An 8,496-nucleotide genomic window follows, 5' to 3' on the forward strand; every position below is an offset into this window, starting at 1 on the left:
CAATCAGGTTCTGGGTGGAAGATTCTGTCTCTAAAATATGTGTAGTTCCTAATAAAGCTTGCTTTATGCCTTCTGAGCATGGAGTCAATGCTGCCTTCCTTTAGCCATTCATAACTCAATGGCAACAGAAATATAATTGCCATTCCAATATAAAACTTTTTTACCTAGAGAAATCCTGTCAACACCATTTCCTACTCTGCAGACTCTCTGTTTATTACCCATTTCTCTCATACCTTAAACTTGAACTTAGTTATGTCATTTGTCCTGGCTATTGAAAGGATTCTGTTTTTCAAGATTCATGTTGTCTACCTATAAAACATGAAAACTTAGAGAACAAAGTTGCGCTGCAGCTTTGAAAAACCTCATAAACTACTTTTCTGTGATTCAGTGTTTTATCAGCTACTGAGCACTTTTAACTGCTGCCTTCTTCAAGTTGTGGTTTTTGTTAAAACTAGTTCTTAAGGAAAGAGGAGAAAATTGCAGTTGAACTATGTGCCTTTCTTTAATCTGTGGGTTAAGTACTTTCCAAATAAGATCCACTGTCGCTGGACAACAGCTTTCCTTGTTAAACAGAATTTGTTTCATTACCTTTTCTTTATAAAAAACCCTAGCATAAGAGCTTGTTTGCAACTAAAAAGATCTGAAATGAGCACGCAGGGAAACTACTGAGATGCAATTATTAGCGTGTTTGCTTTAGAGTGGTTTTTAACAGCTGCATTATGTGATTGCCTTAAAAAAGATTTTGAAAATATGCCATAGTTGCAGTGTGCACTGGTCTCTTCCCTGCAAATTCTGAGTGCTGTGAGGTCAGTCCTACAACCTTTAAATAACTGTTTCAATATCTTACAGGATTAAGTCCATATGTAATGTGAATAATACCCAATAGATTTTTGGTTTGAAGCACAATGTGTTTTTTCATTAGGTCATGACTACCATGGGCATAGTGTTCTAATAGAGGAAAGTTAGCTCTTTAATAGGATTCTCTTGACTTCATTGTTTTTTCAAAAAAAGTTATAAATTAATGCTCAGATAGCCCAAAAGGGAAGAAAAATGTAGCAGGTTTTGTCTATAGGATGTTGTGGTCCAAGAATTGCATTATATTCTTCCCCAATGCTGTTGCTTCACTGAAATGTGAGATCAAAGGTGTTGTCTTTAGTGTCCAGAGTTTTAAAAGCTTTTGAGTATCACTGCCTGTCAAAATGTTTAAGGTCATGCAATATTTTTTCCAAGTGAGAGTGTCAGCATTCTCAATAAGAATAGGAAGTTACAAAAGACTTTAGAAAGTTAAAAAAAAAAAACAAAAACAAAACCAACCAAAAATCACCTAGTGGTTTGTTGCACCACATTTTACTCTGGTGCCACTCCACCTGTGCCTGTGAGTTTCTTGCTCTGGCTTATGGCAATGGTAGTTTAGCTCAGTGTGTTTCCAGGAGTTTCGGCTCTTAGAGTTGGAGACAGAAATTTGGAAATTCCTATAAAAACTCGATTTAGGTTTTTAATAGATAACCTTTAGATTTACTTCCAGCCTGCTGGGAATTTTGATTTGGACTTTATGCAAAATCTCTGAAACATTATTTTCTTAGGCAAGTATTTCTGTTCCATTGAAGTACTCCTTTTATCATATTCAGCTGGAAAATCTCTAGGGGAAACAGAGCAATGAGTGGCATTTAATTTAGAAAACTAGCTCACAGCTACGAGCATCAATAGCAGTTTTGAATCATTAATTGCTGCTCACCCATTTTGTATTTTTCTGTTAGGTTTTCCTTTTTTGTGTTTAAAAGTCGTAAAGACTTTGTATTTTAATGTCTACAGACAGCACCTTACAGCTTACAGACATTTCACCCCACAAACAGGTTTATGACCAAGAGCAGGACTGGGCCCTCAGCTTGCCTTCCAGATGTGAGCCAAAGTTACAAAAGCACACTGCTTCTGCTGCAGTAAAGTTTTTTTGTCTTCCTTAAAACCTTCAGCTTCCTGGTATGAGCTGTTGTGGGGCTATAAGGACCATAACAAACAACCAGCAGCAAAGAAAAATGCAAGGGAGAAGAAACAAACAAAAAGCAGACCACCCCATCTTTTGAAACTGAAATTTTCAAGGACCAAAATGGCAAAAGGATGTTAACTCTTTAAATCCTACTATAATCTGCATTCTCTGTTTTTCCTTTAAGTGAGCATGTCAAAAGGTGCCAAAGGCTTTCACAATCTAAACCTAAGTTTTTACTTGAAAAAAAACATTTCAAAGAAAATACTTTATACAGAGAAAACATAAATCTGTTGCCAGGCACAGATTAAAAGAAGAGATCATCTTTATCACTGTTTTCTCCAGTGTTACATGTATTCTATAACTTGCAGCTGCTCAACCATCCCAGTTTCTTGGAAAATACCTCTGTGTAACACCCCTAGTGAGTTGTAAAGTCCTTTTTTCCCCTGATAGGGGAGGCAGTTTATGGTAGATACAGATCACAACCAATATTTCTTAGAATAGCTTTTATTCTATAGACTTTTCCTGATTCTATTAAGTATTGCAGTTGTTTAGGTTTTTGCTAAAGGTGAATATTATTCTCAAAAGCTCTTCACCTTACTGAGTCTCCCATCTGAACTGCAGTCTCACGATTACCTGGTTAGAGCAACATTTGGGAAGACAACTCTAACTATATACTCAGAAAATAGAGGGCTTTACTGGCAGGTAGGTATTCAGAAAGTCTGTCAGAGGATCCTTTATTTCATCAGCAGCATATGTGATCCCATAGTCTTCATCTGCATGGAGCAGTCGTCTTGGACACGGGCAGAGTTCCAGACTCACACGGACACAAATGTGTGCTTGATCACCAGCACCAGTAGTCTCCAGGGCTTGCCAGTCCTTGGGAAGCTTTCATGCACCATCTTCTCAGCACATACTTTTCATTCCTTTGACTTTCTTCTTTATTTTTCTTGAAACTGTTCTTCCATCTAAACTTACAATTGCCTGTAGAATCAATTTGTGAGAAGTCAGTGGATGAGACATTAATGGAAAATGCTATTTCCATTACTTCTCTTAGGTGTCTTGTGTCCACGCATCATCTGCCCCCTCTTATGTTTCACAGATTTGTGCAAATCAGCTTGTTTCCAGAAAGTTGTTCCTTCTCTTTTTTTCAGAAAACCCGGAGTGCAACACCTACAAAAAAGCAAGTTTTCTTTTCTGCTTCTCAGCCACATTCTTTTGACTCAGTTTGTATATTTTGATATCACAGTTAACTGAGCGCTTTCAGTAATTTATCCTCTCTCTAGCACAAAGAGAATATGTTTATTCAGTCAGAGTCTTTCTAGATGGGGAGTCATAAACCTCTTATTTTCTTGTCATATCCCTGCATGTTTTGGTTTTTATGCCTCTTGCCTGTCTTCCAGGAATGTGGTGCTACAACTTGTCTAGGGAAAAACAATAGGGCTGTTGTCTTTCCTAAAATCATACGTAGCACCACATCCCTGGCAGACAGGAGCATCTTCTGTTTAATAGTTTGTGCAGGTTCCATTAGTTACCTATTTGTCTGGCTTGCTGGCTGAAGTGGAATCAAGCTCAAAAATATGAAGCCATTGAGCATAAAGAGTTAACTGGCCCCACTGGGATAAATTCTTCCCTTCCTGATACTCAAATGATCCTATCTGCATACCTAAACCTGGAGATGCCTTGTGATACATCATTCAATATATATATCAGAAAGCTTATCTGTGTTAACAGGCATCTCCCAGTAACTTTGGGGTTGGAACCTGGCTAGAAAGAGCAGTGGCCTCTTTTCCTTCAATTTATGCAGTTTCAAATGATCTGCAGCAGAGTAGTCCCTGGCTTTTTCAGTTTGTGCTATAAAATTTTGAAAATCCATTTGTTTCCATTTCTCTCAAGTTTGTTTCTTTGCACTATGGATTTTTTCCTTACAAAGGTGGTTTGTTATATTTATATCAGAGATTTACAATGTTTTCTCTGACATCTCTCTCTGAATTTTAGAATGGGTTCAAGTACATAGTCCATATTGCTGCAGAGAAAATAGCCTTTGAACCAATTCCTTTTGGGTTAAGATCAGCTCTGCTTTTTTTTACTGGGTGGGTAACCACTCTGACCTTGCTCAGAGGAGCTAGGCTTAAGGTAAGCTTTTTGAAAGCTTTGTTATCTGTATGCATATGTGGAGAGAGAAAGAAAGATGTGTGTGATATATTGCTCCAATTTGTGGTTGAGCATTAAGTCTCTCTGTGTTAGCCAGTTCCTTGTTTTTTTCTGCACAGTGACTAGGGATCTCTGTCTCTTGACCATTTTAAACTCCCATGCTATTTAATGTCCAACTCTTTTATCCCCAAAAGATGCACAGTCATTTCCAAAGTCTCAGGATTGATTTGTAGCTCATTTCCTAAATGTTTCTACACATTGGTAGGACTTGCACTTTAAATGGAGTTGACATCATTTACATTTTAGGAGAAGTACAGCTCAAATAACTCAAGTAAAATTACTTTGCAATTATCACCAAATTAGTCAACAATGTTCCTTTCACTTTGATGTAAGACCTGCTGCCTTCTCAAGTCATCCTTGAATAAGCCTCCAGATCGTTCCATGTCCTAAATGGAGATTTTTATTTTTCTGCTGAGTTTCATGCAGCATGTAAAGACAAAGCATCAGTACCAAATCATTCTTAGGTTTGGAAAAAGATAGCTATATTGGAAAAAGATAGCAGTATCAGAACCCGCCAAATTACTGCTTCCTGCCCAAACACGAGGCAGTGTAGTTCCTCGTCTCTGCAGCAGTGACTTCCACCTTGTTTGAGTTTCTCAACTTCTAGAAAAATATTTTCGCTAGAGATATGGCCTGTGGTTTGTGCTGCCTGTAAGCTCTGACCTGCACCTCAGAATCTAGGTCTGAAGACTGGGCACCAGGGCACTCTGTTGACTTCTCCAGTCAGATTCCAGTTCCCCTCTGCATTTTCTGCCTGGGCACTGTAGTAGTATGTAAACAGGACCTTTTTTGTCTCATTAGAGAAGTCATTTATATTTCTCAGTAAGCAGCCTGTTCCTGCCCTCATGGCATCTGGAAATTTTTTAGTTGCACTTCTGTAAAACTACTACTTGTGAGTTTGTGTCAGCAGACTTTTGCAGCATTCTAGTATTATAGCTAGAGCCCAATTTACTGCAGCTTATTTTTGTGTAATTAGATACTCACATGTAGACCATGTTGGCTTCTGAAAGGGGACACAGGATGTTGCACAAAGTAGATGTTATTCCTCAGTATTGGAGTTTGCTTTCAGTGGTACAAGATCTGGGCTATCATCAGAGTCAGGAATAAGCCATTAGGAACTGCTGGGTCATGGGAGCATCACATTTATTTCCTGACCACTTTTTATCCAGTGTCTCCCTGAGGCAATGGTAACAAAAAAGACCTTGGTGAAGATTGATCTGATGGTGTTTTGCTCAGTACATATTCCCCAGGAGAGAAAAATCCTAAATTAAACAAATGAAAAAAAACCTTCACGTCCTTCTGGTCTCTCAGAGACAAATTTTGGATTATAAACTTCAGACTGTAAATACTAGAAACAGTCTGGCTCATTGATTCTGTAACTTATTTGTCTGTGATTTCTTGAAAAAGGGTGTAGATGCCAAACAATTCATGCAAGTTTGTGTGCTTATTAAAAGAAACTGAGCTGAAGTTGCTGATCTCTTTGATATTCTTGTTTTAATGAATTTGTTTGGTATTAAATAAAAAACCCCTTACATTTCTTCATACACATGGAATATTAGAACAGGGGGTTTTATTTTAAATTTGAAAATTTAAATTGGCATAAAAATTGAGATTATTGTATCTTTCTACGTTAGACCTGTATTAATCACTGATGAAAAAATTAGGTGCATAGATTGGTTACATGCCAAGACAGGTTAAAACAACCAGGAAAATGGGACACTCATTTGAGTACTTTAAATGTTTGTAATTTAAATTAAATTTGAAAATTGTTGGACTGTTCTTCTTTGATGCTTAAGGAGGTCCATAAGATATTCTCTAACACTTTCAGAGTCCCACAAGTGCATTTCTTGTACTGCTGAAGCCAGTGGCAGTTTTGCCAATGACCAGTGTAAGGAATAAATCACTCTTACTATTTAGCTGAGCGAGCAAATGAAATTCACATGCGATCTCCATATAGTTCTCTGTTAATTTGTAGACTAGAGCTCCAGTCTGAAGAGTGAGGTGTTAGAGTGGTTGTAGGGATTCAATAAGATACGCCAATTCAAGTATTTCCTACTAGCACAATTCATGGAGTGATAAAATGCTTCCATGTAATTAGTGATGACATCTTCAAAACAGAATAGCCAAGAGGGCAATTTAGCTCTGTGTTAAAAATTTCATACTCTGAAGCTGATAGTTAAGAAAATTGCATTGTCCTCACATAAGAATCACATCAGACCTCAAGCAGATGCTGTTTTATTACTGATGTAACACAGTGGTGATATTAAAAGTCTTTATCACCTCCCTTGAATGTAATGTTAAAACAGACTTACATATTCTATAGTTCTGACAGGACCTTTGTATGACTTACACTGCTGGGTTTAAAAAGATGGGACACATTCTTTTCTTTCTACAAAGTTAGGCTGCTTCCAAAGCGCAAAACATTGAGGTAGTGCTTCAGCTTTATTCTTTTTAAGTTGAAGGTAATGGAAGACCATGAAACTTTTAAGGAGGCAAGGCAAAGAAGTGGCAAGAGAGCAGTGTGGGAAGGGTGAAGGTAGCCCTTAGCAGAGAAAAAGTTAACATGCTTTCTGCTTTGTCAACTTGTAAATGTTTTGTAGTTTTTTTACCTAAAGCAGTTTAAATTTTTGTTTGTGGAATATTGTAAGGTTTTCTAAATATCCCAGCAAAGTAAACAAAGCTATGTACACATGTATTATGCATTAGAAACAAGCTGCCAAGTGACTCAGCTGCAATCTCCCCTCTGTCTGCAGTAGTGCCAATTTCACACCCAAAAGTCTGAGTTTCACATCCAGATCTGTGGCAAACTCTTCTTAGTTTCAGCCCACTTGTATTTCATTGGTCAGAGAACAAGTTGGTGGTTGTTGACAGTGCCCCATGTCTGCCACTCTCTGCGGGGGCACCCCTGTACCTCACATCTCCCAGGAGGTTTGGTTGTGTGACCGTGCACCCAACTGGGCCACCCCCTTCTCCTGCACATGGCATTTGCAATCCTGAATGGCATTGTCAGGGTGAGTCCTGGCACTGATGTCCCTGCCTGTGGAACAGGCAATAAGTTTTCTTTAAAAAAAAATAAATATGGGAAGAAATAAAGCAGCACATTCATGTGTGAGAGGTGGGAAGGTAAAAAAAGAGAGACAAGGAAATTAAAGTAAATTAACTCAATTGCTTACAGCAATTTGGGGGACTGAATATGTTTTCACACTGATATTTTTTTCCCATCTATACTTTTTCAGAACAATGACTTATATTCCAAAGTATTTTATTTATCTATGTGCAGCTTCATAAAGACAAGGTTTGATCTTGCTGAGTTTAGTTTTATGTTTATTATTCTTCCTGTTTTACATATAGATAAATGCAGAAAGAACTGCTTTGAAATATTTGTAGCAATTACATTAAATCCCAGTTTTCTGTGCATAATGTTATCTGTACTCTTGAGGATCATGATAAATACTTTTAATATACTTTAATGGGCTGCTCTTACAAGGAATTTTGCATTGCCACAATAGAGGCAGCATTGCAGTAAATTAAATTACAGTGCACACAATTAAATAGAATAATGAAAAAAAAAATCAGTCTTGGAGCAACAACTTTTTGAAGTCCCCTGAAATTCAATTCCACAAGAAACATAATAGAAGAATATGGTTAGTGGAATTTAGATAGCTCAGTTAGATATTATTTACTTTGTAATATCTCCATCAGGAATTAATGTTCTCTTATTCAGTTGCATTGATTAGTCTCTGGATCATTTTTCAGATTGATTACTGTTGTAATGTAGCATTCCTTTTTCATTTATCTACCCAACATCAATATAACTTTAGAGATATAACTTCATCACAGTACTGTTGTTATGTAATCCACTATAATTTGCGGCTTCTCAATAATAGCTCTAAGGAAATCTGTACAGATTTAATTTGAGTTTATAGCCATTTATTACAAGAAAAATCACCCTATCTTTCTTTCATCTTCTTTGAAAATTCTCTGACAGAGGGGTATTCTCTGACAAGCTTCTTTCCAAGTATGCTTGGCTGTGAGCTATGTTTCTGCTTTATAGCTAAAGTAAGGCATATGTGCAGCTCTGACAGTTATGTTTTGAATGTGCAGCAGAATCAGAAAGTATGATATTAGCATTGCAAGTAATAAAATTTGATTTTTCCTAATTTTTGTAGTTTCTGGTTTTTTTGATTGCAGGTGAACATGAATTCAATCCAATTTGGAGCTGGCACTTGGAGTCTGTAGGATTATAAAGTTTTCCTTTAGTTCCCACCACTGTGTGGCTTTGGCTTTTTTTCTCAGTTCTT

The 8,496-nt window shown here is 37.2% G+C and overlaps 1 protein-coding gene across 1 annotated transcript in view; it reads left to right on the top strand.

The window, feature by feature from the left end:
- KHDRBS2 (KH RNA binding domain containing, signal transduction associated 2) overlaps positions 1–8,496 on the top strand; it is a 246,855-nt gene that overhangs the window by 45,942 nt on the left and 192,417 nt on the right. The window lies entirely within an intron of this gene.

This window comes from Geospiza fortis, unplaced genomic scaffold, assembly GCF_000277835.1.
Source record: "Geospiza fortis unplaced genomic scaffold, GeoFor_1.0 scaffold264, whole genome shotgun sequence".
In the NCBI taxonomy this organism is placed as follows: domain Eukaryota; kingdom Metazoa; phylum Chordata; class Aves; order Passeriformes; family Thraupidae; genus Geospiza; species Geospiza fortis.